At 35.4% G+C, this 19178-nt stretch overlaps 1 protein-coding gene across 1 annotated transcript in view; it reads right to left on the bottom strand.

The window, feature by feature from the left end:
- HS3ST5 (heparan sulfate-glucosamine 3-sulfotransferase 5) overlaps positions 1 to 19086 on the bottom strand; it is a 182827-nt gene extending 163741 nt beyond the window's left edge. Inside the window, exon 1 of the mRNA XM_040238461.1 lies at positions 18842 to 19086. The gene's annotated coding sequence lies outside the window, so the exon portion shown is untranslated. The remainder of the gene's footprint in view (positions 1 to 18841) is intronic.
- Between the last annotated feature and the right edge of the window lie 92 nt (positions 19087 to 19178).

The raw sequence follows: 19178 nt of genomic DNA, 5'->3' as shown, positions 1-19178 counted from the left end.
AGTAACAGGCAAATTTGGCCTTGGAGTACAGAATACAGCAGGGCAAAGGCTAACAGAGTTTTGCCAAGAGAACGCACTGGTCATAGCAAACACCCTCTTCCAACAACACAAGAAATAATGAAGAGACCAAGCCAAAGCGAAAGCAACACCTAGTTGTTGATGTGACTGGTGATGGAAGTAAAGTCTGATGCTGTGAAGAGCAATAGTGCATAGAAACCTGGAATGTTAGGTCCATGAGCCAAGGTAAATTGGAAGTGATCAAGCAGGAGCTGGCAAGAGTGAACATCAACATTTTAGGAATCAGTGAACTAAAATGAACTGGACAGGGCAAATTTAATTCAGATTACCATTACATCTACCACTGAGGGCAAGAATCCCTTAGAAGAATTGGAGTAGCCCTCATAGTCAACAAGAGTCTGAGAGGCAATACTTGGGTGCGATCTCAAAAATGACAGAATGATCTCTGTTCATTTCTAAGGCAAACCATTCAATATCAAATGAGGACAGGCTAGGCCTTCTGCAGTTGTAGTCATGGTCTCAGTAGACATTACAAATTCCTGATCTATTTTTTTCATGGGGAGCTCCTGCCATGAAGTTGGGATATTCAGGGATACATGGTGATGTTGACGTTTTATGGCTCTTTTCTCATTTACTGTTCCAGAGTAATGAGCACCCCTCTAATTTATCACTCTTCTTGAACTCAAAAAGCAAGCCATCAACATTCATATTCTATAAGCTCTGGTAGGAAAAACCATAGGTCAGTGGAAACATGTCACTGTCAGTTTATTATTCCCTGCTAACAAGTACATTAACTGGATCAAAAATGCTTTTACACATAGAGAAATCCCAATAATATCGAACATTTTAATAGTCTTCCAATTAAATTAGACATGTTTACTTTTGCAACACCATCAGAGAAATATATTTTATCTCTACCCAAACATCAAACTGAAGCAGTTAACTAAATATATTGCCATGTGTTTCTAACACCCTTAGCTTGCTCCCTGCAGTAGGTGAGTGTAGCCTTCATTCTAGGTAATATATTGTTACTTTTAGGTATTCATCTTTTGGCTTGCAGATTCAAGCTTTTTCTGCAGCTTCCTCTCTTCATAAAATTCCAATTTTGGATATCTCCTCTGTACACCTATTCCTAGATGTGACACAATTCCAGTTTTGAACTACTTAGAGTCTCAAAGAGAATAAATTCAAACATGTACAGAGACATCTTGTTGCATAAAAGAGGCAGGTCAAACCCTTGCCTAGCATTCAAAATCGTTCACAGTTTTATCTATATCACCTTCCAATCCATCTCTCCCTCATTTAGCCTTAGATCACATATGGTGAACTCAAGCAAATCAAATTGCTTGTGAATCTTTCTCCATGTTCCATACACCTTCCTGCCTCTCTCTTTGCCTATAAACTAAATCCCAAATTCTTCCTCATGAATTATAATGCTCTTCATTTTACTTACTGTTCTTTTTCAGAAGGGTCCTCCCTTTTCCTTGTTTCATGCCTTTCAGTTCAGTCACTCAGTCGTGTCTGACTCCTTGCGACCCCATGGACTGTGGCACGGCAGGCCTCCCTGTCCATCACCAACTCCCAGAGTTTACCCAAACTCATGTCCATTGAGTCGGTGATGCCATCCAACCAACTCATTCTCTGTTGTCCCCTTCTCCTGCCCTTAATCTTTCCCAGCATCAGGGTCTTTTCAAATGAGTCAGCTCTTTGCATCAGGTAGCCAAAGTATTGGAGTTTCAGCTTCAACATCAGTCCTTCTAGCGAACACCCAGGACTGATCTTCTTTAGGATGGACTGGTTGGATCCCCTTGCAGCCCAAGGGACTCTCAAGAGTCTTCTCCAACACCACAGTTCAAAAGCATCAATTCTTCAGTGCTCAGCTTTCTTCACAGTCCAACTCTCACATCCATACATGATCACTGGAAAAACCATAGCCTTGACTAGCCGGACCTTTGTTGGCAGAGTAATGTCTCTGCTTTTTAGTATGCGTCTAAGTTGGTTATAACTTTCCTTCCAAGGAGTAAGCGTCTTTTAATTTCATGGCTACAGTCACCATCTGCAGTGATTTTGGAGCCTCCCAAAATAAAGTCAGCCACTGTTTCCACTTTTTCCCCATCTATTTGCCATGAAGTGATGGGACCAGATGCCATGATCTTAGTTTTCTGAATGTTGAGCTTTAAGCTAACTTTTTCACTTTCTTCTTTCACTTTCATAAAGAGGCTCTTTAGTTCTTCTTCCCTTTCTGCCATAAGGGTGGTATCATCTGCATATCTGAGGTTATTGATATTTCTCCCAGCAATCTTGATTCATGCTTTTATCCACCCTATTTTCTCTTCCTGGAAATGTCCCTTATTTTATTTTTGTATGGCCAGCTGACACTTTATGAAGCTTCACCTTATCTCATTCTAATTGAAGCAGATGATTCTTTTTTTCCTACTTTGAACATCTAAATGTGTTCAGTTGTGCCTTCCCTATAGGATTTGTCACTTTTTAAACTTTTAATTTGAAATGAATTTAGGTTTATAGAAATGTTACAAGGAGTTTCCATTATACCCTTGAATCAAATCATAGTCTCTTAAATGTAAATGTCTCACATAACCATAGAACAATTTTCAAAATGAAAAAGTTAACACTGGGACATTACTTATAACTAAACTGGAGAGTTTATTTGGATTTCACCAGTTTTCCAGTAAGGTATATTTCAGGTCCAAGATCCAATTCAGGATCCCATATTACATTGTGGTCATGCTTTGTTGGTCTCCTCCAAACTGTGACAATGTCTGAGCTTTTCCTCATCTTTCATGACCTTGAGAACTCACCTAATAATATCATTACAGTTGTACATGTTTATTTCCTTTGCTACAAGTTTCTTGAAATTTTTTTCACTGAGACACGTTTTTATTCCCAACAGTGTCTAGCACATGACAGGAGCTCAATAATTAATACTTAACTACCTGTCAGAAGTAATTAGAAAAGATAGTTACAAAATTGGCATAATTAAATACTGAGCTGTGTGCCATACTGACTTTAAGTTACAAAAGTTAGAGAGCAAGAGAGTAAAATTGTAGGACAAAAGACGTTCTTTGCAGATACTGACACTCTATCTGAGTCCATTATCTGAGCCCCCAGAGCAGAAATCATCAAAGCTCCCAGCCTGTGAGCCGATCAGGGTACAGGGATACCTAGTGACTGCAGGAAGGGCAGACACAGCCTCAGTCCAGGACTGAGCAGGACTGTTGGATCTCGGTACCAACAGACTTCCTCTGTCCTGTGGTAGGGGTGGGTCCTTGCACAGACCACTGAGCTAAAATAACTACTCCCTCCCTCTTACACCTTGGTTTCTATTCAATAGCTTCCTGTTAAGAAATTCAGGATAGAGAACTCTAGTCTTCTTGCCTGGGGCCCTGAGCCCCAGCTGGTTCTTTTCTTGAATTTCCCTACAAGTGGCTGACCAGCGTGTCTGATGTCTCACACCATGACGCCAGCACTCATCTACCCCCTGATATCCATTTGCCTTAATTTCCCCATTGCTATGACATGTTTGGCCCTATTGAATCCCACTCCTTTTCTAGGAAGCCAGGAGAAAGCTCAGCTGACAGGTCCATGCCTTTTACATGCTATCATACCCACTGGTTATCTTCCTTAGCCATGGGAGTTTCCTTCTCTTTTCCTAACAGCACCTCTTGCTAAGTTTCAGCACACTGCAGAATTGTGTCCATTCACCTTGTGACTCAGATGTCCTTAGCTATTTCACTTTATTTCTAATGTCAAATTACTATGATATCCACATAAACTATACTTCCTCATTACTACTTTAGATAAAGTAGTAATGACTCTGTTTTTCCCCTCCTGCTAAACTTATTAGCATTGCCTTGCTGAAGAATCCATCTTCTGGGGCCACAGAAGATTTGCTTTGTTTTGTGGGGACTGCAATTACTGGCATCTGAAAGAGGGCATTCTTTAATTTCAATTCCATACTGCATCTTTCACAAAGACTGAGAAATACCATTTGACAGGTTCAAGAGAAATTGAACTGATATCTGTTGGGTTTTAACTGGAGCGCTGCTGAATAATTTTTCATTTTCTTTTGGAAGGCATTACCACAAAGAGAAAACATGCCTAGTAGGGTCCCACAGAGGTGTTTTGACATTAGGCTTAATAAAGCATGAAGAACTCATTAATAAATAATGTTCTGCTAGGTTAACAAATAAAGGTGAATGCAGTGGCTAGACCCCGGAGTAAATCAAATCATGCATGCAGGCATGCAACTTATTAACCTGCAGCAGTCTCTTCAAACATCTGGCAGAGCCCAGTGCCACAATGCACAAGTGAACCCAGCACATTACAAACGCAGGCACCTTTGGTTATGACACAAACTGTTATTCTTTTTCATACTCCATGGGTCTCAAAAAGTAAACAAACCTTCACTGATGATGATCAGGAGGCAATCCAATGACACATTTTATCTCTGCAAGAAGGAAGGTTCCACCATCAACACAGTGGAACACTTGACACAATTACACCTTCTCATCTCATAGCCTTTGTTTCTTTATCTAAGGCAGCTGACAAAAGAGAATTAGAGAATGAGTTAAAGTACACAAACAAGCTAGTTTATTCAGCCAAAATGCTTACTAATGAAGTTTCTAGTCCGACTCAGAAAACATTTAGTAGTTTCCAGAAACACCCTCTCTTTTTTTTTTTTTAAATGAATGTTCACTGTTTCTCAAGAGTCCTTTTCTAGATTCAGAAGGTTGTATGGTTTTAGATGGAGAGCAATTTCACGGCTGCCCAAAGTGGGTAAAAGCTCTCGGAGTGGTAGAGGGTGGGAGGGAAGCTTTGATACTTTGGGCAGTTGTATTTTTCTTTTGGTTCTGTGGTGCTTAAGGCAGCTGCTGCTTCAGGAAAGCTCTGTGAATGATTAAAAGCTTATGAACAGTTGTCAAGTATAAGTTAAGCACAACTCACTCCAGCTGCTGAACAATCTGGAGGGACAGAACCTCCTGCCCCACACTCTTCTGACCACCCACCTACTCCATTCTCTAAAGGGTTTAGCTGGAAAGCTAACCACTAAGCAATAAAATGAAAACATTTCCAGGCGCTGTTTTGATGAAATAACTTGTTGGGTGGGTTCAATTTCAACCCAAAGCCTTACCAACCACGCCCATATGCATAAATGTACACATTTTGCCAGACCCTTTATGTGGTTATGATGACAAAGCCATTAGGTTGTCATTTAAATCTTGTCCCAAGCTACAGATTTAAAGGCAATCATTATCCCGAGAATGAAAGCATTCCATTAAACACTCTTACCTGACTCTTTTCGCAATTCCTGTATAGTTATGTATATGCCATATGTACACATAGTTATATAATTATATATAGTTTCTTCATTTTCAAGTGAATGAAACAATGAAAATGAAGGAACAGTCAGGATTCAAAGTGATGCATGATAAGATTTCATTTTTGAGAAAACAAGAGAGACCATGTGGAATAGTAGCAATGTGAGTAGTCTATAATTACTGAACCTTACAAAGCATTTTATGTGACTCATTTCCTTTAATTCCAATAGCCCTAAGATGTTGACAGTGTTACCATCTGTATTTTACATATGAGAAAGTTGAGACAGTGAGTTGAAAGTGTCCAAGATCACACAGTAAGCAGCAGAACTAGGGATTTGAACTTGGTCAGTATGATTCCAGAATTCACCTTCTTAAGTGTTATTCTGTACCACCCCTCTTATGTTATCAGGAAATCAAGTCATGGCCAGCTCTACTACTAAACTGAAAAAAATGGGACTTCCTTTTTTCCTCACGTTACAATGAGTTGGACATGACTTAGTGACTGAACAACAACAACAAAATGAGTTTAGAGTTAGCCTACATATTTGTTACCTTCCGGTGTGATTTTAATAAACATTCAGTTGTGTACATATAGATGGTCCCCGACTTAACGATTTTTTGACTTTACAATGGTGCCACAGCAATATGCACTCAGTAGAAACCATGCTTTGAATTTCGATCTGGGGCTAGCAATAAGTGGATACTCTCTTTTGATGCTGGGCAGCGGTAGTAAGGTCCTGGAACATAATCCCAATGGTAAACAACTGATGCACTAACAACCATCCTGTACCTAAACAACCATTCTGCTTTTCACTTTCAGTATAGTACTCAACTCATTACATGAGACATTCAATACTTTATTATAAAATAGACTTTGTGTTAGATGATTTTCTCTAGCTGTAAGCTAAGGTAAATATTCTAAGCACATTTAAGGTAAGTGAGGCTAAGCTATGATGTTTGGTAGGTTGGGTGTCTGAAACACATGTCCTACTTAGAATAATTTCAACTTAAAATGGGTTAATGGGGACGTAAACTCATCAAGTTAAGATCTGTACTTAGGTGATTTTGCTTGCCATAGTGATAGTTCTCAATCGCAAATTAGAAAATAAAATTGAAATAATCCATTTTGTTGCCTGAACAACTAAGCAGTTCTAATTTCAGTAACAAATGTCCTTGATATTTAGCCAAACATATATTGGTATAAAAATATTTCTTCATAAAGTAAACATTACCGCAGTGTTGAAAATTTTGGTTCTTTTGGAAAGAACAAAAACTTGGTTGAAAGGCCCCTAAGTTTTCTAGGAGATACAAAATTTTGAAGGAAAGATGTTATTTCCTGACAAGCTAGGATCAAGCTGGGATTTAGACAGTCTATGGTGATAAAATGGGAAATGCAATGCTGTGATTTGGTCTAACGTTAGGCTGTATCATTTGATCACTGTTAAGAGTCAAGCACCTAACTTTCCTATGTATAGAGTACAAGTCATTAGGAAATATGTTCTGCTGTCAACACAAAAATAAATGCTTTTGTACTTTTTAGCTTAAGCTTCTGTATGCATTGAATTTGTTTATACATGAAATATAAAAAGATAATTTATAATGACAATGTCAATAAATATAAAAATTTTTATTTATTATTAACTATGGTATCATCTGATTTCTTATGCCTCTGTGCTTTCCTTGTCCAAATAAATTAAAAGTTCTTTGTGGGAAGAAACTGCATTTGGTATTTCTTTGTTAACATTTTGAAAACAATTCTACTTTCTATGGTATGATTTATTGTGCAAGTCTAAACTCTAGACAAAAATGTGTAAAATGTAAATACTCATTCACAATAAATGTGGTGCCGCAAGGCACTATTTCTAGCTTATATTAAGTTGGGTGCTATATTACCTGATAATATCTGTCAAACTATACCCCCAATCACATTACCTTTATTCTTACTAATTAACATAATGTATGAAAAGACAGTGAAAGGCAAAGGTATGTTCAATTTCCTTAGCCGAAGAGATGAATGAAGGTACTCTTGGACCCATAGGTTTATGTAGAAGGGAAGTCTGGCCCACTAATTCCCTTGGCTCTCAGAGACCAATTCATCCATGAAGTGATTAAAAATGAAAAAAAAATAATGCACTTTTGGGAAAAGAATATGCAAAAAATAGTGCTGCTTTCTAAACCATAAATATTCATGGGCGGGGGAAGAGGAAAAGAGAAATTTCCAAGGATATTACTAAGGGTTTCTGACGAAATGAATTCAATCAGTTATTTTCATAGTTTCTTTTTCTGTTAGTAATCTGAAGTATATTAGCTTTGTATTTTCTTAAACATCCTTTAAAAATTATTGTCAAAAATAAGAAACAATCTAAAATTCCTAATGCTAGAATGCTAATAATGTCATCACATTAATAAGAACCAGATGTACTTTAGAGTATAATTTTCAATTAATTTTACTGATTATAGAATACTATAATTGAACTGTGTCATGGATATTCAAACAGGTAGAAGATCCAAGTTTTAGCTTGGTACTCTTATAGGATTTACAACTGTACAAAAGCAGAAGTAAAAACTGGATGAATTATTCATTTTCTTCATTCACTATCAGACAAAACCATTAAAATGCTGCTAAGTTCACAAAGTACTCATTAAGTCTTCTGGACCCTGGTTATTGACAGCTGTTTTCCATAATGATCTTCATCAATCATTTAAGGTCATGTACCTAATGCTATATATCCTTATTAATATATTTAAAATTTAAATTATGTTGGTTTTATAAATGCTATGCCTGGAAATACATGTGAACATTTTATTCTGTGCAATGAGAAACACCAATTTTATTATTATATAAAGCCATGGTCATATCCTTCATTTCAAGCAAATTTAGAATCCATTTACAAGAACCAAATATATAGCAGTTTAAGATGTATTATAATGCTGAAACTAAAAACTGTCTTAGAAAATTAATTGATATTGCTTTAATTGTTTAATTTTTTTGCATATGAAATTCCCTAGGCTTAGCAGACAGAGTTTTTCATACTTTGCTTTGTGTTTTGAATATATTGCCTCTCTGCTCTATTAAATCTACTGGCATTATTTTCCAGTGAGTTACATAATTTTCCCTTATGAGGATTCAGAGAGTTCTCACATGACTCTGCATCATTTTCTAAAGACTGAACAACCCAGGGCCCAGATATTACTTAAGCTGTTTTCTAAACTCGGCACTTTACTATATATGACTGTCTCCTTCCACAATTTATTGAAAAATAATAATGTTGTATTATACTTTTGCCATATGTAGTGATTAATAGGTAAGTAATTTGTGACTCATAAATCATTTAATATATAAAGGAAAAAATATCTTAAAAAATCATTCTAAAAAAAATTTACTTTTGATAGAGCTGAAGAGGTTGCCAAATAACAGGCCATTTCTGGAGTTTAAGCACACTCACTAATCAGATGACTTCATGAAATTCAAAGGCATGATAAACTCCCCTTAATTTAAAGGAAGTGAAGTGAAAGTCGCTCAGTTTTGTCCGACTCTTTGTGACCCCATGGACTACACAGTCCCTGGAATTCTCCAGGTCAGAATACTGAAGTGGGTATCCTTTTCCTTCTCCAGGAGATCTTCCCAACTCAGGGATCAAACCCAGGTCTCCCCCATTGCAAACAGATTCTTTACCAGTTGAGCCGCAAGGGAAGCCCTAATTGAAAGGAAACAGTATTTTAATAATAAGCACTGAGAAATCTCAGGTAAATGGATTTATCAAAAACAGCTTTTGGATTGGAATTTTTAAAGAACAGATTCCTGTACTAGTTCTACTATGAATGGGCTTCCTAGACCTACACACACCATCTAAACTGGATAAATCACTTACCCTCTTTGGGACACAGTTTTCACACCTGTAAAATAAAGGCAGCTGGACTAGAATTTCTGGGATCACTTCCAGATCAAACAGACTTGGATTCTATAGCTCTGGTAGTTAGTGATGTACATGGTTATCAACACGAAAATAATTCTTAAAATGGCATCACAAAATGAACTAAATTAGAAATGACTAATGGGTTTTTAAAAAAAATATGCACTCAAATTTTGAGTTCAGTCCTTATTTTTCTGGGAATCAAGAAATAATCTAAAGTGTCCAAAACTAGATACTTTCAAAATCCAGATTAATCCAGAAATTACTACATTCTCTAACTTCACATTTGAGTCTTCTAGAACTAATTAGGCACTGTATAACATTACTGATGACTATGGTTATACTAATACTATAAAGTTACTCTATGAATTATAAATTATCAGAACAAAAGAAAGAAATTTAAATTTAAAGTAACATTTTATTCATTATTTGACCCTTTTGGAAATTCCACTGCATCCTCTGGAGAAAACTTGTTAATTAGACTATCAAGCTCTAAAGCTAAAAGTTAATAAACACATGCAGTTGAATACTTTACTTTGGGTACTCTAAGATGGGTATCTTAAGTATGAATGTCAATGTATAGAAGCTTATTGGTATAAAAAAAAATGTGAGCAATGTTCATTTGATAATGGACCCCACCCTCCAACCCACTCTAGTATTCTTGTCTGGAGAATTCCATGGACATGACTGAGTGATTAACACACACACCACCTTCCAAGCCCCCATATTCTGGTCTTAAGACAACAAAAATGAACACAGGAAAACACTTGCCAGAAGAGCTGGTACAAACAGTATTGGATCTGATCCCACTCCTATTATATTATTCCCTCTTCGTTTTACCTTTAGTCCATGTTTTCTTGCTTTTATATTTAGTCATCATCTATGAATCTACATAATTCACTTGTTATAATTATTTTTTACAGTCCACATGTTGTAAGAGAAGGCCATATTTTGCTCACTGATGCATCTTAAGTCCTAGGACAGCCTGACACTCACTAATTATTACCAAATATTTGTTGAATTAATGAAGAAATAGGTTGTAGTGGAATAAAATGCATCTAGGTATGGGCCTTGATTTTCAGCTAAAATCACAGTGCTACACATAAAAAAACCCATCAAGCCAATACAGCTTATAAAGTTCATATTGGACTTGGCTGGACATTTACTTCTTCTGCTATAAAAAAAATCAGTCATTGAATTTGGTAGGGTTGAGCAGACACAATGAAAATGTAGCTGTCATGGGATGGTGCACATGTACCTTACTCGCTAAAGAAAAGCAATTAATGAAAGCAAAGTGAACTCCCTGAGTATCCGTATGAAGTTAGAAGAGCTCATGGTTGTCAAATAGAGACTCTGACACCCATCAAATCTATTTGACTTGATCCAACTTAATAAAACTGCCATCTAGAATTTTCGTATTCAAAAGATGAGGCCAACATCTTAGTAAACTACATTACAATAATGTGGTGTACATAATTTACTTTGAATTTATCACAGATATGATTATTCGAATATTAGCAGAAAAAAGATGGTATTTAAGCAATCTTTACTTTCTCAAAGTAAGGAAATTTTGAGGCATATGGTTGAAGTTGAGGCTGAGCGAGAAAGAAATTAAATTGAAGACAACGTATGCAAATTAGAAAAATTGTGCCATCTATAAAAAGATGCTTCTGTAAAATATAATAGCTTATTAAAAATTTTTTTGAATATTTTTCTCCTTTTGTTTTAATAGGACTGTCACATGCTGACATGCACATGGCATTTCTTTATAATTTTAGGTCAGAAAAAAGAAGTTTCTTTCCCCTCATAATTTTTCATGCTCTACAAAGTTTGCCATCACAAACCACTTTGCATTTATTATAAATAGGTATTACAATAGGAAAGCAACTCAACTGTATTCCATTTCACTGTGAAGCTAAGCGGCATTACAATATAACTAAGTTGAGTTAATGGGACTATGCTTAAAGGATGTGTTAACCTGGAACTGAAGTTACCTAGTTGTTTCTACTCAACTTAGGAGTCTGGAAAATGAAGCCAGGAAACCTGTTGTGAGCAGGATAGGAAAATTATTATAATCTACATTCCTAAATTGAATGAGAATTTTTGCTCAGCAGAAAACCTCTTGACTGCAAAAACTCTGAAATTATACCCTGCTGTTAAGAATACCCGTTGGGGTGGGGGGAATTCAAACATCCCACTTTCCTTCAAATCAAACAAGTATAATGTGTACATTTACAGTCTTAGTGGAAGCTATCTTTCTTTTCACAAAGAGAAGCAACTTGTAACACTTTTTGTTGAAAATGAAGAAGATGGTAGATAATCAAGTACTTAATTCTTGGTTAATAGGTAGTTTTAATTATCTTTGATATCAAAACTTTTCTTGAAAATAAATTTTGTATACATGTTTTGCATTATAATATAGAAGGTGACATTCTTTCATTTTAGTCCAGCACCTAAAATATGGACTATTGATATTTCTTGGGATATTTTTAGAAGTTTGTCTGCTGAACAAACTCCTATGGTAGCCCTTGCTTAAAGTCATTATTTACTCCTAACTGTATGTCTTTGTTATGTATTACACATCAGCATTCACAGAAAGCTTCTCTTCTGTTTTAGTTAATACCTTTCACCCTAAACATCCCTTTTTCTGATATTAACATTCTACCTCCTGATTTCTTTAGATTGTATTTGTCTAGTACACCTTTTAAATTGTTTTTAGTATCATTTTAATGGACTAGATAAATAGTTGGATATGTGTACTGGGTTGTGAGGCAAAAATCCAGTGTCAAAAAGGCTTGAAATCTACTGATATAGACAGAGAAAATATGTGACATCCTACATGTTTCACTGAAGCAAAAATCCCATTCAGTTCAGTTCAGTCGCTCAGTCATGTCCGATTCTTTGCGACCCCATGAATCGCAGCACGCCAGGCCTCCCTGTCCATCACCAACTTCCGGAGTTCACTCAGACTCACGTCCATCTAGTCAGTGATGCCATCCAGCCATCTCATCCTCGGTCGTCCCCTTCTCCTCCTGCCTCCAATCCCTCCCAGCATCAGAGTCTTTTCCAATGAGTCAGCTCTTCGCATGAGGTGGCCAAAGTACTGGAGTTTCAGCGTTAGCATCATTCCTTCTAAAGAAATCCCAGGGCTGATCTCCTTCAGAATGGACTGGTTGGATCTCCTTGCAGTCCCAGGAACTCTCCAGTCTTCTCCAACACCACAGTTCAAAAGCATCAATTCTTTGGTGCTCAGCCTTCTTCACGGTCCAACTCTCACATCCATACATGACCACAGGAAAAAACCATAGCCTTGACTTGACTAGACGGACCTTAGTCGGCAAAGTAATGTCTCTGCTTTTGAATACGCTATCTAGGTTGGTCATAACTTTTCTTCCAAGGAGTAAATGTCTTTTAATTTCATGGCTGGAATCACCATCTGCAGTGATTTTAGAACCCCCCAAAATAAAGTCTGACACTGTTTCCACTGTTTCCCCATCTATTTCCCATGAAGTGATGGGACCGGATGCCATGATCTTCGTTTTCTGAATGTTGAGCTTTAAGCCAACTTTTTCATTAGCCACAGTTGTTTTCAAACAATTAGAAACATGCCATCAGAAAAGTACCAAACATCAGGGGAAATGGAAGTTTGAATTGAATATCCAAAGGGTAATTGTGAAAGTGAAGAGAAAATGTTATTTTTATAAATCTTAAAATAGTAAGTGCCGACATAATGGTAGACTGACCATAAAGCTCTGAAAGGAGATTCCTTATGGAATTCGCACGGTTTTGTATAGTGCGGTGAAGTGTGACTCATCTCAATACCTAGCACCAGCAATTGCTATTGCGTGACTCTGCTACGTTCATCTTTCCATCTGCTCCCTGTTGTATTATAGTAAAAATCCAATTTATATAGCCTTCTCACTAACACATAGGGTCAGTCTCCAGGCCCTTGTTTTCTTCATTATCCCCTCTAACCAGTTAGAGTTCAAGTTTTGGTAATTTTTCCTTCAAAAGATGTACTGCATCTATGTCTTTCTCTTTCCACTTCCCTTCTCAAAGCTTGTCCAGACTATTGCTTTAACAGCCTGCCCATCCCCTTTACTCTATTCCACCTATCCTTTCACATTCAAATTTTTGAATAATTTTGCTTTTGTTGTATCCTGGTATCTGTATCCTGGTTCTGCACAGTGATCCAGTCTGAAAATATTTTGTTAAAAAAAAATCCATGTATTTCTTTCCATTTATCGATATGAAAGATATGACAACCTATTTGTCATAATATTTTCAAGCTTCTATTAAAGATTTTAAAGTCTTGAAAGACTTTCATTTTATGATGTTTTCTTTGCTTAGTATATGCATGTAACTCCTTAAGAATACTTATTAGAGTACACATTTTCCTCTAATTTATAACTATAGAAAAAGTAGCATTTCTCCTCTTACTCTTTGCCACCTAACGTTGAGCATTAATATGACTTTTCTTAATATCTTTTTTCTAGGTTATATTTTTATGACTTGATTTGTCAGCTTTAAATAATATCTACTGATTCATAGATATTGCAAATAAAGCAGTCAACTAACTTTCTGCACCAATTTCTTTCTGCTGTGTCCTTATAATTTTGTCAGTTACTTTAGTTCTATATGATATATGATATTATAGTTTTATGCTCTATTTTGTGTCACCCTAAACTCCATATTCGTTTTAGAATTAAATGCATTCCATGCTCACAAGCAGTCCTTTTGTAGCAGTGTCTATAGTCATCTCTTGGTTTGATGGAGTTTGTCCTCTAATAATTGCTTCAAGAAGGGCTCAACAATATTTGCTGAATTCTACTATGTCCAGAATATGTGCCTCTAACTTTTACACCTTGAAGCTAGTTTGGCAGGTCATAAAATCCTTGGTACCCCTTTTCTTTTCCTGTAATGATGGTGAGTGAATTCACTATCTCCCAAGGCACCCTATTTCATTGTTGGATATCTCAGTTGTTACTAGGTGGGTTTCATTTTGTTGTTGAGTTTTGCCAAAATTGATTTCTTTGTAAATTTCTAACAGAGTAACCTACAACTTATATTCTACATAGACTCTCCCAATATCTCTCTTTTCCAGAATAAAAATAATAAGTCATTGTAGGAAAGTTCTCCGGAGTACCTTTTAGTAGACCTAATAATCTGGTTACTCATTTAGTTCAAGTCTTTGCATTTTCCTCGCCTTCTCTGTGCCCTCCTCATCATGCTCAGGCTCAGTCACTTAGTCGTGTCCAGCTCTGTGCAACCTCATGGGCTGTAACCCTCCAGGCTCCTCTGTCCATGGGATTTTCCAGGCAAGAATACTGGAGTGGATTGCCATTTCCTCCTCCATGGGTCCTTCCTGACCCAGGGACTGAACTCGTGCCTCCTGCCTTGGCAGACAGCTTCTTTATCACTGATCACCTAGGAAGCTGAATCTTCCCCATAACACTCTTTTAAAGCAAGTCAGACTTATTTTAGTGACTACTGGGATCATCTGGTACAAAGCCATCATTTTAGGAAGAAAAAACAGGCCCAGGGAGAGGTAAAGAGATTTTCCCAAGGTCACTCCACTACCAGGAAACTGAGTCTGACTTTGAATCCTAGTGATCCTCAAGCAAACATTCTTTCCACTTCATGAGTCTTTCAAAAATACAATGATCAGTTTTCATGTGTGTGGTGAGAATATTTAAGATATCTCCTCTTACTTAGGTGAGGTGATGAATGTGCTAACTAACCTAATCATGGTAATCATGGTATCATGGTAACTGCATTATATAAAAGTATCAAATCATCACATTGTATATCTTAAGCTTACACAATGTTATATGTCAATTACATTTCCATAAAGCTGGAAAAAATACAATGATCAAAAATATTTCATAAGAAATGAAATGATAATTACAAGCAGACATTAGGTAATTTCCCTTAGGTGACAGGACATATTTCATTTCTTATTCCAACTATGCATGATGTGATACAATATACAGAATAGAATAGCTGTATTGGAGAATTTAGAGTAGGTTTGCTGTTCATTTACATAAATTTTCACTTTCATTTTCTGTTTCTTGAATCTGACAAACTTCAGATAAATGCAGATTTCATTTTCCTACTGTAAACTCTCTAAACCATCATTTTGAAATCAAATTACACAGCTTATGCTTAAAACATAAGGGCCAGATTCTATCTTCAAATATACCACCCACTCTCTAACAGCAGAATTTGGCCCTAAAAACCCATTAACAAATATTGTCATTAAACTAAAGAGCTAATTACTTTGGATTCAAACAGAATGAACAAAATCATAGGCCAACCGCAGCTGGTAAGTAATAATGGTAAGACTAACCGTATGTTACACCGGAGATTTAAAGAACAAAGACATATTAACACTAATGTAACCAAATATATAAAATTATCTTCCAAATGGAGCAAGCTATTATAGTTAGAAAATTCTTGAAAACAAATTGGAATTACATGATACATACAGAAATAAAGACTATTTTAAGAAATTAATGTCATAATTCAAAAATTTCAGTGTTTAGTGAGGAGATAAACGAGATATTTATCTTCTGCAATACTCCACAAATTAAGAATTACATCTAAAATTCATTTTGACCTAACTGGAAGAAAATTAAAGGCTATTTTAGATAACTGTTAGCAGGGCTATCTTACAGTTCTGTGAAAGTGAAGTTCCCAGATAACTAAATACTCTCTCTGCCCTTAAAAAAATGCTAAAATTACTGTAGTATGATATACTTTAGAAAAAGTTTTATAAATCCTGAGGAGCAATAAAAATCAACCATAATTTCATTGATTGATCATAACCATGAATAATATTATGAGGTAGATCATTTCAATTTTCTTCCTATGCATTGTAGTTTTTCTTAATAAAAATGAGAACCACATCACAACATGGTTTATAATTTGTTGTTTCCATTACAATATATTATGAGTATTTTGCCACATTAATGACTTCACTTTTGCTACATAAATTTAAATGACCTTCCAATTTTGTAAACTGAGAATAATAAACACATTTTAATTATCCTGGACATCTCACAAATATCATTATTACACTGTTTCATAATAACACTAATACTTCCCAGAGATTCTCATATATTTGAATCTCCTTTCTCCTACACCGAATGGCCCCAGATGGCTCTTCTGCTCTAAAGCTCAATGCTTCTTTCAGTTCTTTTTCCCTCTCAGTATCAGACTTCCAGATACAGATAGGCCAGCCTGAAATAAACCTAAATTTGCTACTTTCATTTCTAGATTAATGTCATGGTAGATTATCTACTGACAACTAAAATAATTTATGACTTCAAGTTGAATTATAAGTACCCAGGTACTTTCTTTGCTTCTTCAAACTTCATTTTCTCATACAAGACATAAATATTGCAAAATACTTGGCTAGTTTCTCCTTGTTAATAAGTCATACTTGACCAGACTGATGTTTACTGTTCTTTTGTATTAAGCTTTTTACCAGTAAGTTTGGTAGTACATGAAGGGACTAGGCTAGAAGATCTCAATGCTCCATTTTTGCTCTAAAACTTTATGCTTCTATAAAGTTTCTGTAATTTACTCTTTTATTGTATATTTTACTTCATGAGTATGGAGGTTGTTTCATTAAGGTTCCCTAAAACTACATTGTAAGTTTTCTTTACGGAGCCACAATTTAAGAGAAATACATCAATGATAATAAGTGTAGCTCATTTGAAGACATAATTCCATTCTTTCTCCAAGACAGGGTGAAAGAGTAGTTTCTATTTTTTTGAAACAGAAGTATTATAGAAGATATACACTAAAAACTTTATGAAATCTTATTTGGAGACTCTGTTGACCTTAAATTTATGTACCACATATTTAAGAATTTTTATCATCTTGTTTACTACAAATTTTAGAACTTTATCATCAGATGGCAATCTTATTATTGAGGACAGTTCTGACAGCAAATGTACATGAAAATTCATCATTATAGTTAAAACAATTCTGCAAATCTTTTGTTTTAGTTACTTTAAGTATTACTTTATTTCATTTTATTATTAAAAATTTTTATTGAAGTATAGTTAATTTAAAATGTTGTGTCAGTTTTTGGTGTGTAGCAAGGTGATTCAGTTTTATATATATATTTTAAACTTTTATGCTGCTTTATTTTATGCATATGACTATACTAATTTTCTTTGTGTAATATTAATAAATAACATGCATAGCTAAATTGAGTTATAGGGGCACGCTTTTTTTGATTAAAGGTTTATTCTTGCCTTTTGATATTTTATGGACAAGAAAATCTATACAATATGAATCAGTTCACACAAAGACTAACAGAAAATAGCAATAAGCCTGAAATTCAACAGATTTTGAATAAAAACTTCATTCTTCACTATAAAAATATAATACTGAATCTTTAAAAAATCATCACAATTTAAGGTCTGGATATGTCCATACCAATCACTTCTTTTACTGAAATAAAAAGCAAATCTTTTATAAACTTAAAACCACAAATAATAAAGATGAAGTTGCTAAATGAAATACAGAAACAAAAATAAAATAAAGTGATATTCAACAAACATACATGTACCCTGTTATAAATACAGCACATAATTTTTAAGGTTTAAGCTGCAGAGGAAAAAAGAGTAGCTAAAGGCATATTATGCAGCTCTGTTCTTTTGAATTCTAAGGCTGAGTTTTCAAAATGAAGAGAAAAGACAAACCCTCACAAAAAGAAAAGAAAGAAATATTTAGCCAGCCTCAGCAGTAGTTCATTATTATCATCTAGATATTTCTTAGAATTAGATCCATAGACATCTGAATAAACCAAAACATTATGTGGAACACAGAAACAGCTGAAGAGAGCAATGACAGGACTGTCACTCTAAAAGAGAGATAGGGACATCTGGGAATTAGCACATCATACTAAATTAAAAAAAAAGAATATTAGAAAGGATTAATAATTCAATTTGGGGGGTCAAAAAAGGAATACTAATTTACCACTAATTTAAAGTATGCTTTCCTTATTTACTCTGTGACTGTAGGAAACAAGCCACACAAAATCCCTTCTAGTGTAGTTTGAAAAGTAGAAGTACATTATTTTAAATGCTAATTTCTCTGTTTCTTAAAGGTCTAAGGACCATCTTCATCAGGATCATCTGAGGGTGAGTAGCTGTAAAAAATGCAAATTGCTGGACCAGAGTGAATCTCTCTGTGAAATACGCCCAGGAATCAGCATTTTATAAACCTCCTTCTCCCCTCATTTAACTCTTATGCATATTAAAATTTGAGAACCACGTATGCCATGCATTTTTGTGTGAAACGGATTTCAGATATCAAGATAACCACTGTGCCACGCTTGTATTTATATTTATATGACATATAAAACTTTTAAACTTTGTATTTTCTTCCCCCTTTTTTTTTGCTGTAGAACTAACTACACATAGCTAGCTATTTTTCCTTATATTCAATTATTTCTTTTACTTTTGTACATTTTTTAAAAATAGATTTAATTTTCACTTTTTGATGTAATTAAGAGTTACATAAGAATGTGAGTTACTTCCAAAGTTCTCTTACCTTCCAATCCTTATGCTTATTTGGTAAGTTCTGAACATATACGATGAAAATTTTCAAGAAGAATCTGTGCAGTGGATCCTCTGTTTAATTTCTGAGTATATCAAGGCTGGCCAAGGAGACTCCTGAGGTGGACACCAGAGATGCCACTGAGAAGGGAAGACAACGCTGAAGCCTCTGGGTTCCTGATTACCTCTGAACAGAATAGAAAAACAAGTAGTCGGTCACCTGAAATTCATAGAGAATCTGCTATGGAGAAGGTTATTTTCAGTAAACTAGCAGTGTTACTAAATTTAAACTTGGCCTGGGTTTGCTGCTCCCTGATTTAGCACAGTTGTCA

This window comes from Oryx dammah, unplaced genomic scaffold (assembly GCF_014754425.2).
Source record: "Oryx dammah isolate SB20612 unplaced genomic scaffold, SCBI_Odam_1.1 HiC_scaffold_4, whole genome shotgun sequence".
NCBI classification, from domain to species: domain Eukaryota; kingdom Metazoa; phylum Chordata; class Mammalia; order Artiodactyla; family Bovidae; genus Oryx; species Oryx dammah.
The sequence above is the reverse complement of the archived record's forward strand: the minus strand, read 5'-3'. Positions and strand labels throughout refer to the sequence as shown.